Source organism: Thalassophryne amazonica, chromosome 15, assembly GCF_902500255.1.
Source record: "Thalassophryne amazonica chromosome 15, fThaAma1.1, whole genome shotgun sequence".
Lineage (NCBI taxonomy): Eukaryota > Metazoa > Chordata > Actinopteri > Batrachoidiformes > Batrachoididae > Thalassophryne > Thalassophryne amazonica.
The window spans coordinates 60,866,322-60,892,950 of record NC_047117.1 but is presented as its reverse complement, the minus strand read 5'-3'; the positions used below and the strand labels follow the sequence as shown (position 1 = coordinate 60,892,950).

Below are 26,629 nucleotides of genomic sequence, written 5' to 3'. Positions count from 1 at the left end.
GGCCCTTTAACAGTTAAGTTGTTCACTATGCTATTTTTTTTTTTTACAATGGATGATAAACTGTCTATGTTTGACTAATAGACCCTGTGCAGCTGACATCATGAGAGCATGTGATCACTATCTTGGTTGTTGCTATATCTAGAATGTCATGCATCTATTTTTCAAGTTTTTACACACTCAAACTCATTCTGTATCACTGCCAGGTGTGTCACCTTCCATAAAATGTCATTACATGCAAAAGGTGCAGGTACACTATACTATCTGTGATAGCATGAAGGTTTTGTCCTAAAATATTCTGAGTTTACCTTTGCAAACTATTGTGCACTTCAGAAGTATTATTTGTGAGGATTTTTTTAATGTCACAGTGCATTAGAGTGCAATAAAAAACATAAATCAAAAACATATTTTAGGGCTTGGATCATCATGCCCTTGAATCTTTTGCAGTCTTGATGTGGATTTTCCTCTCCACTAGGTGGACCCAGAGGTATTACGCAAGCCACCAAGTTCAAAGTTGACCTATGGAACCATGGTGTTTATCCGATCTCTCATAGTGGGAGAGTCAGGCCGGCCCGGCTAAGTCCTGCATTATTGCCATCCGCTACAGTGTTGTTCGTCACCAGTCTGAAATCCGTCCAGGGTGAGTGCTTGAAGGTGTTCAAACAGACAGCTGAACAAACATTACACAACAGAAGGAGAGGTTGGGTCTTGCCAGCATGTGTTCGTGCTGCTCGTATCTACCACATTATGGAATGGTCTTTGCTCCTGGGTGGTAACCATCGTATTGTAAAACTGTCCATCCCCACCTCTCAAAAGTAATGAGCTACTTACTGTATGTGCTGCAACCAAGAGAAACATGGGCATCTCAATCTGATACAAAGGCATGGCGGATCAATTATTTATTTATTTAATTACAACAGAAGCACTGCTTTAGTGATCAGAAGCAACAAACTAATTGTTCTTGTAATAAGTGCAAAACGTGAGTAAATGGCTTCTTGAAGCCACTGGACAGACATAAGTGGAGGTAAACGTGCAACACTGTTAAACTTTTGAAAACTCTTTTGTTAAAGATAAACTCACCATTAATTTTCTTCAGTTTTTGCAACAAGACAGTCCAAAAGAGCTGTCCTTGTAGTTTCACAATAGTCCAAATATGTTTTTCTTGCAAATAGAATTAAAAAGTTATGTTCCCTCTTGTTATTCAAAAGTGTAGTCTTCCAGTAAAAAAAACAAACAAACAAATTCTTACAAAGACCATAGTCTTTTCTTCTTCTACTTCTTCTCTTCTACTTCTTCTTCTTCTACTACTACTACTATTACTACTACTACTACTACTACTAACATGTTAAGTGTCTGGGACAACTCCTTTTCGTTGTTGGACGAAAGACTGGACTTTGTTTTTTTTTCTGTACACAGCATGGAGTCCTGTTTTGGAATATGACGGATCGTCATTTAGTAATTGACAGGTTTTTACACATGGATCGGATGATTCAAGCCATTAACACAACACCGACTCTGATGTTGGGAAAACTCTGGTTTTGGTTGTGGAGTTCTTTGAATACGTAATGTTTCCTGAAGTGAATGACAGCGGTGCAACAAAAAGCCGAGTCCGGTGCTAACCCAGCTCATTGTGGCATTTAGTTGGGGTTGTTTATGTTGTGTATCTCTGCTATGCGCTGCAGCACAGTGTGGAAACAGACGTCCTTTAAGTCGGTTGTTGGTGTCATTTGGCAGGATGTTTTGCTGTTTGGAAAAGACATTTTTGTTTGAAATCAGTATGACTGCTGATTGTATTTTATCTCTGGAGCCTGACGATTGCCAAAAATTTGAGGAAAAACTCCAGTGACACTGCTACAATCACATAACTATTGCTTTCAGTCTGACTCAACTCGTGTTTAAACACATGCTGAAAGTGTCATGCCCGGCCCTTATCCAGGCTTTGATCCCTTTTTTTATTGCCCTTTCTTTGCCTAATCTTCTGTTCCCGCTTTGATTTATTAGTTGTATATTTTCATCATGTGTTTATTTTATGTTCTGTTTTGCTTTGCCATTTTGTTCGTTTGTTTCTTTCATAATTTAGCCATAATCCAGTTCCATTTTAGTTTTGTTCTGCCAGATTGTGTTTGGATTATTGATCATTGTTTATCACTTGTTTATTTTGCTTTTCTTATTTGTGTTATCAGTTATGCTTTATGTCGGGTTTTGCTTTCTGTTTTCTTGTAGTTTGTTTTCTTATAGCTTGTTTCCCACCTTGTTTTCCTAATTTAGTTTTGCTTAAGTATTTATGTTCCATTTTCATTTCTCATGGCCAGTTCTTGTTGTGTTTTTCTGCTCTCAATTTTTATTTTTACTTTTGTTCATAGTTCTCAGTTTCCCTCACGCTCTTCCAAGTTAGTTCCCACTGCACTGCACCTGTTATTATCTTTGTCTCACACTCTTGGCACCTGCTCATGCATCTTTGTATCCTACATCACTTTGTGCACGTTCTTCCTCCCTATCTTGCACTGTGTTTAATCTTTGTTCACTAGTCACACCCCTTTTTAGATTGTTCCTTTCATGTGCACCAAATTAACACCTGCTTCACATGACCCTAATTTGTTTGTTCTTTATTTAAACCATCACAGTCTCACAGCTCACCGCCAATTTGTTGTCGCTTCTGACTCACATCCCAGCCTTTTGTTCTCAGTCCTGTTTTTGCTAAGCCATGTATTATTGCTCTGTTCTCCCCGACCACGCTTTTTGCCTCGTCTTTGATTACTGTTTGCTTGTGCCTTGACCCCTGACTGCGTTTTTGTCCAACCCCAATTGTACCTCTGCTCCGCTGCATGATCTGCTCTGCTGCTTGATCTGCTCTGCTGCTTGATCTGCTGTGCTGCTTGATCCCCTGTGCACCGAATCTAAGCCTGGTATAAAGACATGTGTTTCCTACTTCTACGCCAAGTCTGGGAGTCTTCTTTGCGGGTCCAGTCGCTATGGTTGCCAGACAGCCGTCCGGCCTGACAGAAAGTAATTGAGCCTTGTTACAAAGATGCTCTAATTTATTTTAAATAAACAAAGTTAGTTTAATGTTGTGTTTCTTGTTTGCATTGTGCTGAAAATGTATGGGATCATGATTTTTTTTTTCCAGTATATGCGTATAAGTTGCACAACCTCTCGAACTAGTAAGAAAATCCCGAGACTTATACTCTTGCCAAATACAGTAATCCTTTTATTAGTTTGTCCAGATAGACAAAAATTCACTCCATCTAGTGTCAACCATTTGGCCTTTGAGTAAAACTTCAAAACTTTTTTCTGTGATGCAGAGAACCAGAGCCGCAGATCCTTGATTTACCAAACACAGCAATACAAGCTGTTCCCCCTCCTGGCTACAGCCTATGCTTTCACTTTTTGTTGGCCAGTACATGAACCAGACCTACCATCGCATCACTGGAGACATCAGTCAAGGGGACTTCAGTGAACTGCCCGAGGTACTGAACATGTGTGTACTCACATTCAGCTGTCAGGTTGAGCTCAGTGACTGGGTAACTGAGAATGTGTGATGTGGCTTTGAATATTATCTGAAATTTTGGCAGCAGTGTGAGCTAAATAATTAAATGCAGCTGTTCTGCTGTGTGCACTGCAAGCAAATGTCAGTTCCTCATCTGTTTAATTAATTGAGTATTAGATTGGGAGTCCGTATTTAAAATAGATTTGGCTTCCGATAGCCACACAAAAAGATGACTAACTTACAAAAAAAAAACAAAAAAAACCTTAACATAGTGTTGACTCATAATATGGAATCTTCATCCAATCAGCTGCCTCTGCTGACCACTTATGAGTGATGGTGTATTTGGATGTACCAAACAAGTCAGAGTTTCTGTGAGATTTTCAGTGTTTGCTAACCAGGCGCATAAACTCTTGCCAAAAAAAAAAAAAAAAAAGCCACATGTAGTTTTTAAATAAATAAATAAATAAATGATTATTTCTTGCGAAACCATGCCAAATTCTTTTATTTATCACATGATAAGGCTCCTTGTATGCATGCATCCTTGAAACATACCAGGTCCCCTCAAAGAGTGGTGCAGGGTTGCTGGAGTTGTTTGGGTGACCTGGATGGTACTGCTCTGAGTTCCATTGCACTGCAAGATGCTTTGAAAGATCATATACAAGTGCTTTCAGGTGTTTAAAAAAAACTTTGTAATGTAAAATGCATAAACAACAAAGCCATAATGCAAGACAATGTCCAGAATATGAGAAACCATCAGCAGGCAAGAACAGAGAGGGGAAAAAAAATCAATATCCCATTTATACTCAGGCAGAGTGAGTGTAAATTTAAAATTCAATTTATTTACTGTATGTAACACCAAATCACAACATAAGGTGCTTCACATGACCTTACTTAACTAATGGGTCGCCACAGCAAATCCAAGGTGGAGCTGCATGTTGAATTGGCACAAGTTTTACGCCGGATGCCCTTCCTGACGCAACTCCACATTACATGAAGAAATGTGGCAGGGGTGGGATTTGAACCCGGAACTTTCTGAACTGAAACCAAGCGCATTAACCACTTGGCCACCACCCCTGCACCTTACTTAACTAATATCATGCTGTAATTTATATGACCTTACTTAACTAATATCATGCTTTATTTTAATGTGTTTTGTCCAGAGAATAGTAAACTCCAGTGAAACCACCTGCTCTTCTTAAATTATTATTATCCCTCGCTGGCCAAAGGCCCGAAAGGGGATTATGTCATCTGTCTGTCCGAGCAATAAAGGGTATAAGCATTCTGAAATCAACTCCTCTCACATTTTTAAAAGGAATTTTGTGAAATTTAGTCCAAGTCCTTGTTGTGGGTTGGTAATATGCCTATTATCATATCGTTCGAGTTGGGCTTATTGTATCAGGGAATAGGGAGTAAATGTCACCTATATTTCCCTTTCTGGAAGAACTAAGATTATTAATTTGATCCAGGATGTGCTTTGGGTTCAAAAGGGAACTGTGTGAAGTTACAAGACAGGAAGCTACTGATCTGTAAGTATCTAAAGAAGTGAGACATTGGGATTCCAAATCTTAGGACAACCTGTTCAATGAGGGGAACAAGCCATTTATAAATGTCTTTAAATGAACAGACCCCATGTTTAGACCAAGCACTGAACAAAGCATCTGTTAAGGGTGGTATGAAAGCATGATTTTTTTTCAATGGGAGCGAGTCATGAAAGTTGACAAATTTCGAAGTTTTGTCTGAATTGTTTCCATATCTTTAAAGAGTGAACAACAACTAGGTTTAATGAAGTGTTATTACAAGAGTCTTTCTCTAGAATTAGCCGGTCACGTGCAGCTGTTGTTTCATGATTAACCATCCAATAACATCATTTTAATATTTGCTGCCTAGTGGTAGTACTGGAAATTTGGTAAGCTGAGTCCTCCATGCTGTCTAGGTCTCTGTAATACTGGCTTTACCTATACATGGTTTCTTTTTGTTCCAAATGAAAGAGGAGAGCTTTCTATCTAAGACAAAAATGTATTGGTTAGCTACACTGGTACACACTGAAACATGTAAAGAAGTTTGGGCAATAGATTCATCTTTATGGTATTAATTCTGCCTGCCAGAGATAAGGGTAGCAGATCCCAATGTTCAAGATCTTCTCAAGAGAACACAAAAATGGTGGAAAGTTTGCTGCAAAAAGGTCTTTAAATTTATGTGTGACTGCAAACACCAGGATATTTTATTCTGTCTTCAAACACTTAATTGGCGATGCACGCCACAGACAGAGAATCTATTGGCCTCCTAATTTATGGGCATCAATTCACTTTTTTGTGTGTGTTTATAACCCCAATTCCAATGAAGTTGGGACGGCTGTGCAAAATGTAAATAAAAACAGAATACAATGATTTGCAAATCCTCTTCAACCTATATTCAATTGAATACACCACAAAGACAAGATATCAGATGTTTCAAACTGATAAACTTTATTGTTTTTGTGCAAATATTTGCTCATTTTGAAATGGATGCCTGTAGCAGTGGGACAGTGGTGTGTTTACACTGTGTTACATCACCTTTCCCTTCTAACAACACTCAGTAAGCATTTGGAACTGAGGACACTAACTGTTGAAGCTTTGTAGGTGGAATTCTTTCCCATTCTTGCTTGATGTACGATGTCAGTTGTTCAACAGTCCGGGGTCTCCGTTGTCTATATTTTGCACTTCATAATGTGCCACACATTTTCAATGGGTGTCAGGTCGGACTGCAGGCAGGCCAGTCTAGTACCCGCACTCTTCACTACGAAGCCACGCTGTTGTAACACGTGCAGAATGTGACTTGGCATTGTCTTGCTGAAATAAGGAGGGACATCCCTGAAAAAGACGTTGTTTGGATGGCAGCATGTGTTGCTCAAAACTTGGATGTACCATTCAGCATTGATGGTGCCATCACAGATGTGTAAGTTGCCCATGCCCTGGGCACTAACACACCCCCATACCATCACAGATGCTGGTTTTTGAACTTTGCACTGGTAATATAATCTGGATGGTCTTTTTCCTATTTGTCCGGAGGACACATCGTCCATGATTTCCTAAAACAGTTTGAAATGTGGACTCATCAGACCACAGCACACTTTTCCACTTTGCATCTGTCCATTTCAAATGAGGTCGGGTCCAGAGAAGGCGCCGGCCTTTCTGGATGTTGTTGATGTATGGCTTTCACTTTGCATGGTAGAATTTAACTTGCACTTGTAGATGTAGCGATGAACTGTGTTAACACAGTGGTTTTCTGAAGTGTTCCTGAGCCCACGTGGTAAGATCCTTGACACAATGATGTTGGTTTTTAATGCAGTGCCGCTTGAGGGATCGAAGGTCACGGGCATTCAATGTTGGTTTTTGGCCTTGTCGCTTATGTGTAGAAAGTTCTCCGGATTCTCTGAATCTTCTTATATTATGTACTGTAGATGATGGAATCCCTAAATTCCTTGCAATTGAACATTGAGAAACATTGTCTTAAACTGTTGGACTGTTTTTTTCACACAGTTGTTCACAAAGTGGTGATCCTCGCCCCATCTTTGCTTGTGAATGGCTGAGCCTTTTGAGGGTGCTCCTTTTATACCCAGTCATGACACTCACCTGTTTTCAATTAGGTGTTCTTTGAGCATTCATCAACTTTCCCAGTCTTTTGTTGCCCCGTCCCTACTTTTTTGAAATGTGTTGCAGGCATCCATTTAAAATGAGCAAATATTTGCACAAAAACAATATAAGTTTGTCAGTTTTGAACATTAAATGTCTTGTCTTTGTGGTGTATTAAATTAATATAGGTTGAAGAGGATTTGTAAATCATTGTATTCTGTTTTTATTTGCATTTTACACAAGTCCCAACCTCATTGGAATTAGGGTTGTACTTTATAGCCAGAAATCTTACCAAACTCCAGGCACCACAGGAAGAGATGTATAAATATCAGATAGAGTGACATGTCTTCTGTATGAAGTGAGACTTTGTGTTCTAACCCTGCCCTTACTATACCTGTTATGTTCTTTATTGCTATGTAGAGCTATTGCTAGTGGTTCAATTGAAACTGCAAAGAGAAGAGGGAAAGTGGGCACCCCTGCCTTGTCCCTCGTGTTAGTGAAAAGATGGTGAAATGTTATTAGTCTGCACTGCAGCCTTTGGGAAAATTATACAGAACTTTGACCCGTGACATAAAAGTTGGGTCCAAAACCAAATCTTTCAAGGGTACAAAATAAATAAACAGTCCCACTCCACCACTACTCGATCAAAAGCTTTTCTGGATATAGTAATATACCACTTTGATTTGTTGGTGTAGATGGGCCATAGATTGTTTATACAGACGCCTAATATTGGATTAGATTATCGATTTTTTTTTTTTTAATGAAGCCTGTCTGGTCTGGTGAAATTATGTTTGGGAGACGTTTCCAGGCAATTGCAATCATTTTGGCAAGAACTTTGCTGTCTACATTAAGCAAAGAAATAGTATGATAAAGGTCACATTCTTGTTAAGTTGATATGGTGGCTTGTCGTAGTGTTCAGGAAGTGAGCCAACTTAAAGAGATTCGCTATATACTGAGTTTAAAATGGGAGCCAATTTATCTGAAAACATTTAAAGAATTCTGTGGGAACCCATCAGGACCAGATTTCCCAACTTTGCATGCTTTTGATGGCCAACTTGATTTCTCTGATGGAATATGCAATTCTACCTCAGCTGCTGATGCAGGGTCTATATGCGGAATCTCAATTTTTTGAAGAAATAATCATATTTCAGCAATTCAGATGTATTCAAGTTACCGTAAAAGGTCATAAAACGGGAGTTAATAGCAGAATGGTCAACACAAATCTCACCTGACTCATTTTGAATCTCTGGTATTGCCTGACTTGCAGCTTTTTGACAAAGGTGATATGCAAGTATTTTTCCTGTTTTTCAGCGTGCTCATAATATGTGTGGTTTTGATCTCATTAAGAGGTTTTCAGCTTTTTGGTAGTTAATATAAATCAAATTCTTTCTAGAGAAGTAGGCGTTCTTGATGCCATCAGCTGATGGGGAGGTTGCTAATTGCAGATCGAGTCTAATGATCTTTTAGTTCAATCATTAATTTGACTAATTCTGGTTTTAAGTAACTGTGCATTATATGAAATAATCTCTATTCAGTTTTTGTAAACTATTGTTTTTTGTTTTGTTTTTCCCCCCTTGCTATGGTTCCTCCTCCAATCTCCAGCTCCATGCCCTCTCTGCTGGCCTGAAGGCTTTCAGCACCTGGACAGCTAACGCAGGCATCGAAGTTTGCCGTATGGCTGTGGGGGCCATGGCTACTCTCGCAGCAGTGCCCTACCAGACATTTATGTGGAATTCACTCCTACCTGCACCTACGAGGGAGAAAACACAGTCATGATGCTGCAGACTGCAAGGTACTTCATTACACAGAGATATGGCATCATTTGCAATATCTTTACAGGAAATTGTACATTGAGACCTGACTCAAACAGGAAGGCCATAAATAAACATAAACAGTGTGATTGATGGAATCAGTGACACATAATCCAAACTTTATTTGTGATACTTTGTAATCACAGTGGACTGCTTTGACTTGGTTGGTCATATTGTGATGGATGTTGATTATTTTGAGGCATCCTAAAGGCCTTTGTTTGCAATGTCAATTAATTAACCCTTGAAGCACTACAACCCAAAGTGCATTTTGTTGTAGAATCCCATCTAAACATGTCTTGCACGTCTCTTTTCACGTATGCACAAAGTATTGCTGAGCAAATGAAGAGTTCACCTTAAAAAAGTGTATCATTTTCAGACACATATTGAAAAGCAAAACTCAGGACTGCCACAGTTCTAAGTCAAAAACTAGCAAACTAAGACCATCTCTGGATTTCTGACACTTCATATTAGAAAGACATCTTTCATTGCCAAACATCACATTTTTTTACTCCCTCTTCCCTCTGTCCAATATTTGCTCATTTATTTAGATGTTTGTTTCTTTTAAACATTGTGACTTTGCAATAATTAAGGCAGGTCTGTTTGTTCCCACATGAATCACATTAACTCAGATTTTGTAACATTTGCTGTAGTAGTTGGATTTGTAACATTTTCTGTAGTAGTCTGTGTTCTCCAAGGGGGTGTCAGCCTTCTTTGGCCATATCTGTGTCAGTACATGGTCTCCCAATGAACTTGAATTTAACACTGTTAATCAGTCATTTGAGAAGAAAAGAATCATGAGGGAACAATTCTTAACTTTTTAGGACCTCAGTTGAGCTGTTGCAGATATAATAGACATTAATTGTCTCTTTGTGTCCTGCAGTAGTTTGTGCTCTTGGATTTTGTCTGTGCAGATACCTGGTGAAGAGCTATAGGCAGGCTAAGGCAGGTCAGCAGCTGAGTGGCATTGTGTCGTACCTGAATGAAGCGGTGAGAGTCCAGCTTCAGCCCGTGTCTGCCAGACCAGCCGTGGTCAACATCAGTGACCTGTCCAGCCTGGTTGAAATCTACAAACTGCGTGCTGCCATGTAAGAGATGAACAGCAGAGATATAAATTACAGTTGTTTCCTGAACTGGGGTCTGTTTTTATGTCACATTTCATCTTTTATTGGATTTTCATATTTGCCATTTTCTCTGTTTTACTGGCCAAATTGTCAGATGAAACATTTTTGTTGTAAATTTACAAGTTCCTGTGCTCTCTTACTGCTATACGTTTCAGAATTTAACAGACTAACATGAGGTTCTGCCTTAATCACATTCCTGCATGCTGTCAGCTTTAGATGTATCTCAGTCCTCTTTGCGGTGCCACATCTGTTGATGGTAAATCGTCTCATGAAATGATGACACTGCAAGAGAAGTTCTATATTTCAGAAGCTGTCATTGATGCTGTGTTTATTAATGCACTTTGATTAAACCAAAGTTGAATATGTGACAATAATGTTGGTCAAGCAGAGATGTGTGAATTTGTTTTGAATATACCATCATGACAGCTGCTTATGCAGATGATATTCTGTGTTTGTAGTTTGGTCGAGCTAGCAGCTAAAACATCCACAGGATTTGCAGCTCAAGAAGAGCCAGGACGATGCATGGAACAACAACGCTATTGACTTGGTCAGAGCCTCGGATGTAAGTCCGTTCAGAGTTTGACGTGTTTAGATGACTGTTTAAATTGAGTTACACTCTGGCCTTGTTTGCGCAAACAACAAATTTGAAAATTCTTCTGAACCAAAGAAAAAAAATCTCTTGGGTGTCAAATAAATTACCATATTTTTCAGAGTAAAAGCTGCAACTGTTTAAAAAAAAATGTCTCTTGAAGGAGAATACTGGACAATAAGTTGCACCTTTTTTCTGTATTATAGGCTCTTTAATTTGGGGTTTTTGCATTATTGTAGTGTATTTGTATTTTTGGCATTTATTCTTTTATTAATACTATTACTTTTATTTTGTTTTGTGCTTTAATTACTGGGAAATCCATTATAACTAATCATTATTATTATTATTACTATAAAGAAGAACAAATGTGTGATTTTTCAGTATATAAGTTGCACCGAAGTTTAAGTTGCAGGGCCTCCCAAACTAGTTTTAAAAACAAAAAAAGCTACCTATACTCTGGAAAATAAGGCATATTATTTCTGGTCTCTTGGGGTTGAAATGATTGCTCAGTTAACTTGGAGAATACGAATCTACTTCACTGAAACAAATTTTTGCTTCAGGTGGTGTTTTTTTCCGTAGATCTCTTGTACATTGGAACAGTCTGTGCATGGACTGGTTCCACAAAGAGTGTTTACATCTATATGACCATACTGAATGTTTGTGTTAAAAATAGGCCAGAACATCCATTTTCAAATGGATTGTGCAGCCCAGTCCTTGGATCTGTTGTCCTCTTGTTTACTCGGAAAGGTTCATGAACACAATCTATAAGTTGCTGTTAGTGTTAGGAGTGAATGTTGTTGGTGTCCTTGTAGTCTAGTTGTAAAATTCACATTAGAAGAATCCACATAGTGCATTTGCGCCAAAAAAAATAAAATAAATAAATATCAGACACCAGATTACACGAAAAGTCTTTGGACTGCTAGACAAATTCAAAGGAAAACTAACAGAGTCTACAGAATGAGTACTTTCCCACAAGGCATTTTGTCAGTTGATGCAATCTGCTCAATAATAAGGCAGCTGGTGAATTTTCCTGCTTACTACAGACAGTGAGCCACAGAAAAGTGTGTGTGTGTGTGTGTGTATGGTACAAAAAAGCAGAGCCACACGTCTCCTAACCCTGTTTCTCAAGACTCGGTCCCAGATTCAGCTAAACTCGGTTACCGTGTGATCGTAGCGAGTCTGTTGTTATTGTATGCAGGGATTGCAGTGTGAAGAACTGAAACCATGTTAAATATGCACAGTTTAAAATTACAGATTTTTTTTTTCGTGATCAGTGTCTTGCAGTGGTGTTGTATGTGTGTTACTATAAGGTTATTTTCACCTGGAGCCAAAGACATACTGTGTCGCATCATTCTGTCTACTAATGAGTCATGAAGAGAAAAAAAAATGGACTGGTTGCACCAGTCGATAAGTTGCATTTATTTTTTAAACGTGGTATTCAACATTCAGACTTTGTTTGCCTTGTGATTGAACAAAAAGACAAGATCTCCTGCTGTTCTGATGCATGACCTCAAACCCATTCTTCTTATCTTCTTTTTTCGCTTTATCTTTTTCTACCCCGTACTTTAGTCATTTTCGACTGAGTTTCCTTTATCTGTTTGCACATTTCTTTGTGTTTTGTCTCCAGTCCCACTGTCACTATGTGGTAGTGAAGCTCTTCGCTGAGAAACTGGGGGAGATAAGTGACACAGCCGTACACTCAGTGCTGTCAACACTGGCTCTGCTCTACGCGCTGCATGGCATCACAAACAACTCTGGAGACTTCCTTCAGGTAAAACAAAAAATTTGATGATGTTTTAAAAAGTCTTATTCTCTCACACACATTGAAGTTCAAACTCTTGTAGGGATGGGTATCGGGAACCAGTTCTTTTCGGGTATCGTTAAGAAATGATTCAATCCAACGACATCAATAGCCTCTTTGCTTAACGATTCGCTTATCGGTCCTTCAGAGCAGCCGTTGTTTTGAGGGTGTTTGTTGGGAAAATTATCATTTCTTTCCATTGATTACAGACCCTGCAGCGGATCTGTAATCAACCATTTCTGCAGCGTGGCTTTGATTTGAACCTTGAACCAATGAAGCAGTGCTTCAATCTGCTGCTTTGTTGGTTCATTGTTTCACTCCTCTTCAGAAGCTTCTTAACCCCTCTCAAAGCCATTAAAATATGTAAATCACGAGTCACTTTTGTGCAGATTAAAGTGACTAACTGGGACTCTTGTCTTGTGGCAAGAAAGAAATGAGAATCCTCCGTTCCGTTGCTCCAAATGCTGCAACACTCTCTGAGTCGAGTCCGCTCGGAATTTATAACTTCAAAGCGAATTGCCGTTTAAATCAAATGTCACCTCTTTCCAAACATTGTAATACAAACAGTAAACTGCAATTGATCAAAATGTTTTTTTTCCCTCCCACAATGAGACGTCCTGCGCTGATGTAAAGCAGCCCAAGACAGTATGGCTGCAGACCTGCAGACTCCAGCAGCCAGCTGAGCTCAGCTCAGATGTATGAGAGACAATCATGCCATTAATGTCTGAAAGGAAATGCTTTTGACAAAAACTGCATATTTTGTTTATTTCTATTTATGTCCAGAGATCAAGGATCCAGTGACCAGTTTCATATTCATTAACTTTAAGACACAATAAAATGTTGTTGACATAGAAAACCTGTAAAGCCTACTTTTAGTACACAGAAAATTCATAGGAGGTATCGATAAGGAATCTGATCAGTAAGCGTAATTGATAATGGTATCGATATTAAAAAATCTTATCAATGCTCATCCCTACTCTTTTGTAACAGGAGCTAAAGTAAAAAATATGGAAGAAAATTCTTGCTCCAGTTCTGCAGGAGATTGATGAAGAGTAGCTGTCTGATGCTGGGTAGATGGGTAGCTGGCTAGCTATTTTTGTCAGTTACTGTCTTTTAATGTTTTAATGTAAACTTTTGTTTGTCCAGTAAATTACACTCATCAACCTGGATGCCAGCAGCAAGATTTAATTTAAAAAGGAAAGTTTATTCTGCATAAAGCACCATACTGTAATCTCTTAAGTCAGTGTGTTACTACAGACAAGTTGAGTTTATTCCTGTGTGTCCACTGAATTTTTGTCCTTCATTCAAGAACGATAATTTTTGGTTTTATTACCCAATGGTCATCGGGTATTGCAAAGACTTTGTGTCCGTCCGTCTGTCTGTCTGTCTGTCTGTGCTCAGTATAAGTCCAGTCCTATTACTGCCATAGTCTTCAAATTCACAAGAAATATTCTTGGGACACAGACCTTGGACAAGTTCAAAGATGGCTAACCTTGACCTATTTTAAGAGCTATTTTAAGAGGTTACAATGTCACACTCCATTTCATTCTGCTTCTATTTTTTTTTTTTTTGAGTGAGGGGGGTGACAGCCAATCAAAGTAGAGCGGGCACCGTGACGTCAGTGGCAGGTCTCTGTAAAATCACTTCATTTGTGTGTTTATATAACATGTTTCTCATATATTATGTAAAAGCTAGTGAGAAATAAACGCTTCTAAAACTGAAAACGCTGTTCCTCTGAAGTGATTTACAAGACAGGCTAGCTGGAAACTGTTTCATATGTGTCATATATTATGTCAAAACTAGTGAGCAATAAACACTTCTAAAACTGAAAACGCTGTTTTTGTAACCTGATAACGTCTCTGGAGTGATTTACAAGACATTTCATGGGCATGAGTGTGCACGCTAACTTTTGCTAACTCTAAGCTAACTTCCACTCTTGTCAAAAGCTCATAAACGTAAATATTGTGTATAATTGATTGACAGAGGAGCTTTATTGAATATGTGCAAATTATACGTAAGACAGTAGGATCTTGACAATTAATATAAATACCAATAAATGTATAATATACGAGTATATTTATTATAATAGTCAGGTGGCCTGACTATTAAATAGTCATAACAGTTGTTGTCTTCTACCTGTGAAAATCAATGTTAATATTTGGTACAGTAGCCTTTGTTTGCAGTTACAGAGGTCAAACGTTTCCTGTAGTTTTTCACCAGGTTTGCACACACTGCAGCAGGGATTTTGGTCCACTCCTCCATACAGATCTTCTCCAAATCTTTCAGGTTTGGAGTTTCAGCTCCCTCCAAAGATTTTCTATTGAGTTCAGGTCTGGAGACTGGCCAGGCCACTCCAGGACCTTGAAATGCTTCTTACTGAGTCCCTCCTTAGTTGCCCTGTGTGTTTGGGGTCATTGTCATGCTGGAAGACCCAGCCATGACCCATCTTCAGTGCTCTTACTGAGGGAAGGAGGTTGTTTGCCAAATCTTGCAATACATGACCCATCCATCCTCCCTTCAATACAGTGCAGTCGTCCTGTCTCCTTTGCAGAAGAGCACCCCCAGAGTATGATGTTTCCACCTCCATGCTTCACGGTTGGGATGGTTTTCTTGGGGTTGCTCTCATCCTCTAAACATGGTAAGTGGAGTTGATTCCAAAAAGCTCTATTCTGGTCTCATCTGACCACATGACCTTCTCCCATGCCTCCTCTGGATCATCCAGATGGTCACTGCTGAACTTCAAACGAGCCTGGACATGTGCTGGCTCGAACAGGGGGACCTTGCTGCCCTGCAGGATTTTAAACCGTGACAGCATCATGTGTTACTAATGTAATCTTTGTGACTGTGGTCCCAGCTCTCTTCAGGTCATTGACCAGGTCCTCCTGTGTACTTCTGAGCTTTCTCAGAATCATCTTTCCCCCACAAAGTGAGATCTTGCATGGAATCCCAGACCGAGGGAGATTGACAGTCATCTTGTGTTTCTTCCACTTTCTAATAAATAATCATAACAGTTGTTGTCTTCTACCAAGCTGCTTGCCTGTTGTCCTGTAGTCCATCCCAGCCTTGTACAGGTCTACAGTTTTGTCCTTGGTGTACTTAGACAGCTCTTTGGTGTTGGCTATGGTGGACAGGTTGGAGTGTGATTGATTGAGTGTGTGAACAGGTGTCTTTTATACAGGTAACAAGTTCAAACAGGTGCAGTTAATACAGGTAAAGAGTGCAGAATAAGAGGGATTCTTAAAGAAAAATTAACAGGTCTGTGAGAGCCAGAATTCTTGCTGGTTGGTAGGGGGTCAAATACTTATTTGCAGCAGTAACATACAAATAAATTAGTTAAAAAAAAAATCATACATTGTGATTTTCAGATTTTTTTTTTTTAGATTATGTCTCTCACAGTGGACATGCACCTAAGATGAAAATTTCAGACTCTCCATGATTTCTAAGTGAGAGAACTTGCAAAATGCAGGGTGTTCAAATACTTATTTTCCTCACTGTATGTACAGTGGGGCCAAAAATTATTTAGTCAGCCCCTGATTGTGCAAGTTCTCCTACTTAGAAAGACGAGAGAGGTCTGTAATTTTCATCATAGGTACACTTCAACTATGAGAGACAAAATGAGAAAAAAATCCAGGAAATAACATTGTAGGATTTTTAAAGAATTATATGTAAATTTTGGTGGAAAATAAATATTTGGTCAATAACAAAGTTAAACTCAATACTTTATAACATATCCTTTGTTGGCAATGACAGAGGTCAAACGTTTCTTGTAATGCTGCGTTCACACCGGGTGTGACGTGAGCAACAGCAGCGAAAGGTTGCCATGTAATTCCTATGGAACGACGCGTTTTGGCGCCAAGTCACGCAGCGCGATGGACGCGAATGAAGCGACGCGAATGAAGCGACGCGAATGAAGTGATTTTGAGCGATTGCTGCGTTTGTGGCGCGATATTGCGTCGCATTAGGTCGCGTTGCCCTCCTCCCCAAGTTGAAAATCTGAACTTTTTCGTCTCATTGCGCCGTGATGACCAATCAGGACTGAATATGTAGTGACGTGGAGATGTCTGGAGTTTGACTGAAGATGTGAACATGTCCTGTATCTGGTAGCAGCCTGTGAGCAGGACTTATGTCTCTCTTACAGTTTCACAATTATGACAGAGTTTTTGGAGCGAGCAGCAGCCCCGCAGCAGCGGGAAGCGGAGTTTCTTTTATTTTACATGCGCGTGCGAGCGAATCGTCCGTTGAGATTATTTTACTTATTAACTACACAGATGTATAATAAAACAAATGGTGACTGGTTTCTAAACACAATTATGACAGAGTTTTTTGGGAAAGAGTGAGGAGCAGCCCCGCAGCAAGCAGCGGAGTTTCCTTTTTTTTTTTTTTTTTTTTTCACGTGCACGCGCACTGCGAATCGTCAGTGGAGATTATTTTATTTATTAATAACACAGATGTATAATACAGCAAATGGTGACTGGTTTCTAACACAATATGACAGAGTTTTTGGAGCAAGCAGCAGCCCTACAGAGGGGGAGCGGAGTTTCTTTCTTTTTTTTTTTTTCTTTCTTTTTTTTTTTTTTTTTTACATGTGCTGCGATGCGAATCATCTGTGGAGATATTTTTATTAATTAACTACACAGATGTATAATAAAACAAATGGTGTCTGGTTTCTAACACAATTATGACAGAGTTTTTGGGGGGGAAGAGCGCGCTGCAGCCTCACAACAGGCAAGCAGAGTTTTTTTTGTGTTTTTTTTTACATGTGCGCGGGGACAGAAGGTCCTCAAACTGGGTCCACGCAGAGGTGGAAGGACCGCCTGAAAGCAGCCGTCATCCAGATGCAGCTCCTGCAGCAAATAATGATACTCCCCGAATTGGGAACGTCTCATGAGGTTTGTCAGCTTTTCCACAACAACTTGCTCCATGTGATCAAGGTCCGTCATGTTAACTTGACTGACAACCGGAGCTGGCGAGTGGAATGGAAGCTCCTCCTATTTGATGATGCACCGGGGCAAATTTTCGCAGCAAAAGCAGAGCGACACACTGGGCGATGGTGGCGCGCCCGTTGCCATGCGACCCCGCGAATTGTAGCGTCTGATCGCACCTGGTGTGAACGCGGCATAAGTCTTCACTGGGTTTGCACACACTGTAGCTGGTATTTTGGCCCATTCCTCCATGCAGATCTCCTCTAGAGCAGTTATGTTTTGGGGCTTTCGCTGAGTCACATGGACTTCAACTCCCTCAAGAAATTTTCTATGGGGTTGAGGTCTGGAGACTGGCTCGGCCACTCAAGGACCTTGAAATGCTTTTTACGGAGCTACTCCTTCATTGCCCAAGCGGTGTGTTTGGGATCATTGTCATGCAGGAAGACCCAGCCACGTTGCAGCTTCAATGCTCTCACTGATGGAAGGAGGTTTTGGCTTAAAATCTCACGGTACATGGCCCCATTCATTCTTCCCTTAACACGGATCAGTCGTCCTGTCCCCTTTGCAGAAAAACAGCCCCAAAGCATGATATTTCCACCCCCATGCATCACAGTAGGTATGGTGTTATTGGGATGCAACTCAGCATTCTTCTTCCTCCAAACACAATGAGTTGAGTTTCACTAAAAGGTTCTATTTTGTAGAGGTGGGCGGATTGATCCTAATATCGATAATATTGATACCAATGCTGGTATTGATATTGAACAATCTTCATGTAAAAGATTGATACTCAGGCTTTTTTTCTCTCCCACACGCACTGACTGCTGCGCACACAGATTCATCAAGTCTACTCTCTGTCTATAAGAGCAGCGCTGCGCTGTGTCACACAACACGGAGCAGCGCACCCTCCCCCCTCTGGTCTTTTGTTGTTGCGCCGTCACTTGGCTCATCGGCGCCAGCAAACAGCTATGCAGGTAGGCTCAAGCCTGGCCCGCCCACTCAGCGCTCTCCTCGAGTCGATTTGTCAGCCCTCTACCTCAGGAGATTTTGTTTTAAGTTGTGTTAAGTGATATTTTTGAAACAAAAATGTTGATTGCGATAAAGTATTTTGTTGTCACGTACAATGTTTGGTGAAATTCCTATCCTAGGTCTTTAGGATCTATGAAGCTTAAATATGAAAAAGTATCGGTATTGATATCGGCGATACCTGGGCCTGTATTTACTTGGTATCGGATCAATACCAAAATTTCCGGTATCGCCCACTTCTACTATTTTGGTTTCATCTGACCACGTGATATTCTCCCAATCCTCTTCTGGATCATCCATATGCTCTCTGGCAGACGGGCCTGGACATGTACTGGCTTAAGCAGGGGGACACGTCTGGCACTGCAGGATTTGAGTCCCTCTCTGCGTAGTGTGTAGCCTTTGTTTCTTTGGTCCCAGCTCTCTGCAGGTCATTCATCAGGTCCCTCCGTGTAGTTCTGGGATTTTTGTTCACCGTTCTCATGATCATTTTCACCCCACGGGATGACATCTTGCGTGGAGCCCCAGATCGAGGGAGATTATCAGTGGTCTTGTATGTCTTTTATTTTCTTACAATTGTTCCCCAGTTGATTTAGTCACACCAACCTGCTTGCCGATTTTAGATTCACTCTTTAGATTCACGCGTCGCGGCGCAAGCCGCATGGCGCAAAGCAACGCTGTGATGAAGCCTCACAGGACATGTTGGGCATGTCCAGCTTATGCTCAATTTCTCGGATATTCACACGACTGAAAAGCAACCGGAAGCCGTCTGAAAGCCACCTGAAAGCCGTCCTGAGAGACCAACACGGAGGTGGTTTTGTCCCGCGCCATGAGCGGCACGGTGGCGCATTCATCCGCTTCTTTTTCCATGAAAAAAAAACTCCTGTAACAGTGGAATGTGCCGAAAAAGTGCTGATGTCCACGCCTTCTGCCTTTTTGTGAAAGTCAGACGACGTCCCGGATCAACAAAGCCTTCACATTGGAAATGATCTGGTTGTTTCAGTGGGGTTTGAGCCTGTCGATCGGCGCTCAGAGTGCGCCGCGCTCTCAGACGCTGTTTGCGGTCTTTAAACCGGCTGGAGCACTCCTTAATCTGTGTAATCCCCATAAAATCGTCCCTGAAAGCCATATCAATTTTCCGAATGGTGTCCACCTGGAGGTCTCTCACAGTTTCAGGAAAAAATTGATGCAGCAAAGCTACAAATCATTCCGCCATTTCCTTAACGACGAGAGGGGTGGACCATTGCTCACTCAAAGCCTGCTCACAGGTGAATGACGCAACCGACAGGCGTGAAAAAACTCACGCATGCGCACGAAGGTTCAAGCTTGGCTGACGTAAAAACATATGAATCAAATCCATATATTTTTTGCATAAAATAAAAAGGTCCGATACTTTTCTAACAGACCTCGTATATATAATGCACTTTTCACCGCATGGCTGAAAAAATTAAGCTGCAGTTGGTCTGTTACGCTGTTTCCAAGGGTGTGAAAATGATCATTTCTCTACATTAATTAGTGAAAGGACCTGCTGGTTCTGATTTACAAACATTATGTCCACAGTTTATTCGTCATCCCCTGTCTAAGCCATTTAAAGATGTTAATCATGACTACCGGGACTCTTGTCTGTTGCGGGCAAGAAAAGAAAATCGTCCCCCGTTAAACAGAAAAACTACTTAAATGGTGACCGTATAATTCACACAGTAGTTTTTTTCCGTTCCTCATAACGTGTCTTTTCTGTGAGACAGTGTGCGAATGTTCTCTGGTGTGAACTGACTTTTCAGTCAGTCTTTTTCACCAGCATTTGGTGCGTGGCTGTGGGGAAAAGTTCTGCTGCAGTGTGTTGCGCTGCTGATGCGAGTATTTGTAGGGGAGATCGGGACCGTTGTTACCCAGAAAATTTTAAAACAGCCTTACTTTAAAGCCAAAAGAAACAAGGCATCAGGCCAGAACATGGAAGCGTGTAGAAATTTAGAAATGTACAAGTCAGGAGCAATGAACCAGGTGTAGAGACCTCTAGCGCCCCCTTGTGGCTGTCCTGGATGCATTCAGTAATGCTGCTCAACTGCATGTTGGTAAAATAAAAATACTACTCTATCATTCCGGGAGAGGGATTGGTCAGTGCCATCAGTCTTTTAGTCATCATTACTAACTACCAATACTTCATTAATTTGCTGTCAAATGTCAATATAATAATAGTATTAATATGTTGCATAACTAGACAATCAGGTAGCCGCTCAAAAAATGGTTTTAATAACACTAACCCAAATCAATATTGGATTGGATCGAACTGAATCAAAATAATTGATTCTGAATCTTAAGAATCGGATTCTTGAAATTTGAATAGATACCCAGCCCTAAGTGATGCAGCTGGTCTGCTCTGTGTCAGCCTGATCCCGTCAGATCTCAGAAGCTAAGCAGAGCAGGATCTGGTTAGACTTGGATGGGAGACCTCTTTGGAACACCAGCAGCTGAGAGTGTTTCTCCGGGTGAAACTGGAGTTACGCCAAATGCCCTTCCTGACACAACTCCACATTACATGGAGAAATGTGGTTGGGGTGGGATTTGAACCAGGAACCTTCTGCACTGAAACCAAGCGCACTAACCACTTGGCCACCATCCCTGCTTATATTTTTGATATATGATAGTGGTCTGGAATTGTGAAATGGAAAATGTGTATGAACCCTGCCTACCATGTACACTGTAATTTTGCGTGTTTTCTATTGTACTGAAACGAAGGTTTTCATTGAGTTGTTTTCCACCTGTTGAATTTCATCCTCTTGCAGGTGGTGCAGATCTTCTTTTTTTTTAATTAAATTATTGTTATTATTATAAAGCTGCGCTCACGTTCCGTCCCCGGCCCGTGCTGTCTATTCATCAGCTCCAGCAAGTGCTTCTCTATGAAAAATCAGCTGCTGGCTACAGTCTGCTCTTTGTACTCTGTTTTACAAAATAGACTTTGTTGTTGGATCTGTGAGCTTCTGCACTTCATATATGGTTTTTGTCTGTTTTTTTTTTTTTAAGATTTTAGCTAATCAAATTAGTTATGAGTTTGAAGAAGTGAGTCTTATTTTTATTTTTTTATTATTGGGTCTGGTGTTTTCTGTGCTTTTTTAATTTTATTTATTTATTTATTTATTTTACTGTTTGAGTTTTTCCTATTAGGGCCGCATATTCTGTTTGGTCACTGTGTCCACATTTTATTGTGACCCAGTGACATTTTGTCATCTGTGTCTGTTTTGTTCCAGGCTGGACTCCTGAACGTGCCACAGATGATGCAGATTTCTGCTCGTATTAAGGAGCTGCTGACTGAGCTGAGGCCCAACGCTGTGGCACTGGTCGACGCCTTTGACATTCCTGATAAGAAGCTCAAGTCTGTCTTGGGACGATATGATGGGAATGTTTATGAGCATATGTTTGAGTGGGCTCGCCGTTCACCCCTAAATAGTACAGAGGTGAGCAATTCTGTTTTTCTCTCATTCGTTGTATTTTATCAGTAACTGGGGTAATTTCATTTAATGGATGGTCCATGGTATTATCTCTCCTCAGGTTCATGAGTCCTACCACAAGTACCTGAAGCCTCTGCGATCCAAACTGTGAGCTGATGTTTAACCTGTGATTCCCGACTGTGACCCTTCAGTCTAAAATTAACAATAGCAGTACTAACCCAAAATCCATGCGTTTCACAAATGTTAACCACCACATCTGAACGAATGTAGCCATCAGGCACCGTCAGCGATACACGTTAACGTTTTAGATAGCCAGCCAGACAGTCTAATGAGAATATTATGGGAGAAATGAGGGTAAAAGTGAGGAGGTAAAAAGCAGTGATTTCTGATCTCTGAGTAGTTAAGATAAATTCTCTCTGACATCTGGTGGTTTGATTAAAATGTGGCATTGTCTTTATTCTCTTCTCCCTGCCTGATGGCTACTATGTGTGAGACAGTCAAGATGGGTTTGACAGACTTTCCTAGTTGAGTACGACAGATTCCTCCTTTTTTCTGTTGTAACAAGAACAGAATGTGATTATGAATGTTACATAATCTTCGAGGGCTTTATATCAGCAACGAGCCAAAAGCAATGTTACTCTGATTCTCTCCACTGATTGCAATGAACATGTAATTAGTGTTGGATACTTATTACAGTTTTCTTGTCAACACAAGCTGATAGTTTTAGTCTAGCCACTTTATTAGGTACACCTTGCTAGTACCGGTTGGACCCTCTTCTGCCTTCAGAACTGCCTTAATTCTTTGTGGCATAGATTCACCAAGGTGTTGGAGACATTCCTCAGAGATTTTAGTCCATATTGACATGATGGCATTACACAGCCGCCCATTCAAGCAGTCTGCCCGTTCTCCTCTAACATCAACAAGGCATTTTCGTCCACACAACTACCGCTCACTGGATATATTTTCTTTGTCGGACCATTCTCTGTAAACCTCAGACATGGTTGTGGGTGAAAATCCCAGTAGATCAGCAGTTTCTGAAAAACTCAGACCAGCCCGCTGGTACCAACAACCACGCCAAGTTCAAAGCCACTTAAAACTCTTTTCTTCCCCATTCTGATACTCTGTTTGAACTTTGCAAGTTTGCCATGTCTGGATGCCTTACGGCCTTAATTTTTTTTTTCTTTTTAAATCTAAAGCACATTTATTCTATTCCCTGCAAACAAAAAAATTGAGGGATATATTGTAATCTGCCTGTTCATGAATCTGGAAGCCGTTTGGATTTCAGTGAAACTTCATGCAGCGGTAGCTCTCCATATGATGATGTGCATGAAGAAAAATAATTCTTGTCAACAGTAGGTAATTGGAATTTTGTATTTAATTGATCCTTTGTGATGCTGACTTGATAAACACAGCTCCTCTGCAACCGTTTTATGGGCTTCACTTAAACTTCACCCAGTGTAGCGAACTGAAAACATTGCAGAAGATGTAAGGACAATTGCTTCCCTATTGGGGAACACAGACAAAAAGCTGAGAGGGATATGGCCATCTTTAACAAAAATAAATGTATAAGTCTTTTCACATGACAACTTCTCTCTCACACTCTCTGGTGTACTTGTTCCTTCTCAGTCTAAGCTAGTCCAGTCTTTGGTACATTGGTTTCAATTGTCCCTTCCAGGCAGAGTCGGCTCTGGTTTCGATTATCATCCAAGTGTTAAGAGTCTGCACACCCACACCTCAGTATTACCCCACCTATGAGCTTCTCACTGACCACGCACCCTCCACAAATATAAAATGATTTAGTCTAAATTCCTCCTTTACTGACAGAATTGATCTCAGGATTTCTTCCAAAGTGTGGTGGCTTTCGTTGCAGGATATTTGAATGTTTAATCTATTGTGTGTGTGTGCAAATGAATGAGATTGAAAAAGAAAGCTTTCATGCTAATCACTTGTAAATATTGGTATGAATTTTGTGTGTGCGATGAGGTTACATACATGTTTGTGCATTTTGATGACTGTCCCCAGTCTGTGTGTTAATTCATTAGGAAAAAAGGGTCACACCAGTTAACTGAATGAATGGATTTCCCCCGATTTATTCTCATTTAAATATGATTGAAATATTTGTACGATGTTGTGGTTAGTGATATTTTCCTCATGGTTTTGATTTTATTTTTTGATTTTCAGGAAAAATAAATTAATTTTAATATACAAAACTAATTGGTTTTGATAACTGTACAATAATGCATATTTTGTTTGATGTATCTTAAGCTTTTTCTCAGTGTCCATCAAAATCAAACACAATAAATAGTCAGTATTGCTTGCAGAAATTGTAACAATGTTGCATTCAGTTTTAATATTTTGGAACTGTATAATGACACAGACCTGATCCAATGCATCAATGTAAGAAAAAAAATCTGTAATTTTGTACTTAAGTCTTTTACTTAATAGGGAATGTATTGTGACCTAGAATTTCATTTCTGTTGCAGATGAAACATTTATCAAAATGTTTTGTCTACTGGTAATTTGTTAATTTGTTGTTTTGATAACTGTACAATAATGCATATTTTGTTTGATGTATCTTAAGCTTTTTCTCGGTGTCTATCCAAATCAAACACTTCAAATAGTCAGTATTGCTTACAGAAATTGTAACAATGTTGCATTCAGTTTTAATATTTTGGAACTGTATAATGACACAGACCTGATCCAATGCATCAATGTAAGAAAAAAAATCTGCAATTTTGTACTTAAGTCTTTTACTTAATAGGGAATGTATTGTAGCCTAGAATTTCATTTCTGTTGCAGATGAAACATTTATCAAAATGTTTTGTCTACTGGTAACCTGTTAATTTGTTGATGTGATGAACAATGATTTTGAGCCAACATGATGTAATGGCAAGTAAATATTAATAAATTTATTTATCTGAGTATTATGTTAATCTGTCCTGATCTCCCGGTTGGCCAGCTGGTACTGGAACTGATACGACACTTGCCATTGTTGCGTCCTGTCTGTCCATCTGTCTGGCTATGAGTTTTATAAGCATAACTCCTTCTAAACCAATTGGTAGATTTCAATGAAACATCACAGGGTGGTAGCACACCATATGAAGATGTGCGTAATAAGAAATAAGTCTGGTCCAACATCTTCTGCATGTTGATTTGGCAGGTGTTTTGCACCGGTTGCCCTTCCTGACGCAACTTCACATTACATGGAGAAATGTGGCAGGGGTGGAGTTTGAACCAGGAATCTTCAGCATTGAAACCATGCATACTAACCACCTGGCTGACTGACTGGAAAAGATACGACTCCTTCTTCAAGGGGAAATAATTGGTCCTTTTTTGTATGGGCAGGGTGTGATCATTTGGTGAGCTTACTACCACCGCTCTAGTTTTCACTAACCATGGGACACGACCACATTAAATATCAGTAAATAGCTGGACAAGCACGTTTGTAGATCTCAGTCATGAGTTGTGCAGTCTCAGCATCCCATAAACAAACTATGTTCTCAAACATCAAACCCTCAGAAGCAGTGTGTTTAGAAATTACCTAATTTCATAGGGTTGCATTTTTAAACCATTAAAGCTTCACAAAACCTCGCAAAAATAACTAGATTTTCTTCACAATGAAATATTAACGTTTCGTCAACCGACAACTAAAAATTAACTTTTAAAATGTAATTTTCTTTAAAAGAAATCTTGACACTTGCGTGCAAGAAGTCTGTTACACTGAACTGGATGAAATGTGGCTCTCCCAGCTTCAGAGCAGTGGATGGACATTGTCGAGGAACTACACTCCATGGAAAATGACTAAAGCACAGACCCATAAAAAGTGCTGAGTTAAATGGACTACATGCAAGGCAAGAAATGGGGCGACTTAGATGGTGTAAGAGTAAATTAATAATTAAAATCAGTGGGGGTTTTTTTTCTTCTTCTTCTTACACAGTGTTTTGGTGTGTATGTTCTGTAAAATTTAAAAAAATCATTTATTTTTTTATTTTGCACAGCTATAGTGACTGTCACAAAACAAAAAAAACCCAAAAAAAAAACCGAGCTTTTTGTGCTACCGAACGAAGATCATCAATGCAGGTTATGTTATTCATGATTCTTTTCAAATTTTGCTGCAAGTTTTTGGAGTTCTGACTTTTGTACTGTACAAAATGGGGCCACAGGACCACAAATTAATGGAGCTGGATTGCCAAATTCCCATCCACAATTTCAGTGAAAGTTAATGAAGAAGAAGAAAAAAAAAAGGAAAGCAGATCAGAATTTAAAATTGTGACTCCTAAGGTTCTTGTGGGACCTGTCTAATTTTTTTTTTTTTTTAGTCCACAAACTAATGGAACCAGGATCTTTAATTTCCAGCCGCATTTCCCATATACTGCTGCAGTGACCCGCATGGAAAAAGCACTTTTTGTTTTAAATCCACATTTCACATAAAGGGAACATTTTTGAAATTGGGCCAAAACTGTAAAATGCTGTTCCTGCTACAATACATGTCAAATGAATCTCCTTAAGTAACAGTAATAATTAAAAAAAAAATTATAACTGTATTTTTGAATTCTGTATGACAGAATGAATATTTTTTGTCCCCCACCATGATGACCTCTAGGTGACCCCATTTTGACCCTGAACAACAGGGTCACCCAAGTTTGTTCAGCAACCTTGTTCCCTTGCTCTCAGTGAACGTGTCACATAACATTAGGATTGTTCCTCTACAAAACAAAACAAAAAAGAAACGCCTGACGTTAATATTGACAGACGAAAGTTTTTTTTTTGTTTGTTTTGTTTTTTTTTTAAGTTTAACACACAAAGTACAAAGGTATGCCAGGG

At 39.8% G+C, this 26,629-nt stretch overlaps 1 pseudogene; it reads left to right on the top strand.

Annotated features, from left to right (window-relative positions):
* The first annotated feature begins 232 nt into the window (after positions 1-232).
* On the top strand, positions 233-24,726 carry LOC117526601 (annotated as a pseudogene).
* Positions 24,727-26,629: the final 1,903 nt, after the last annotated feature.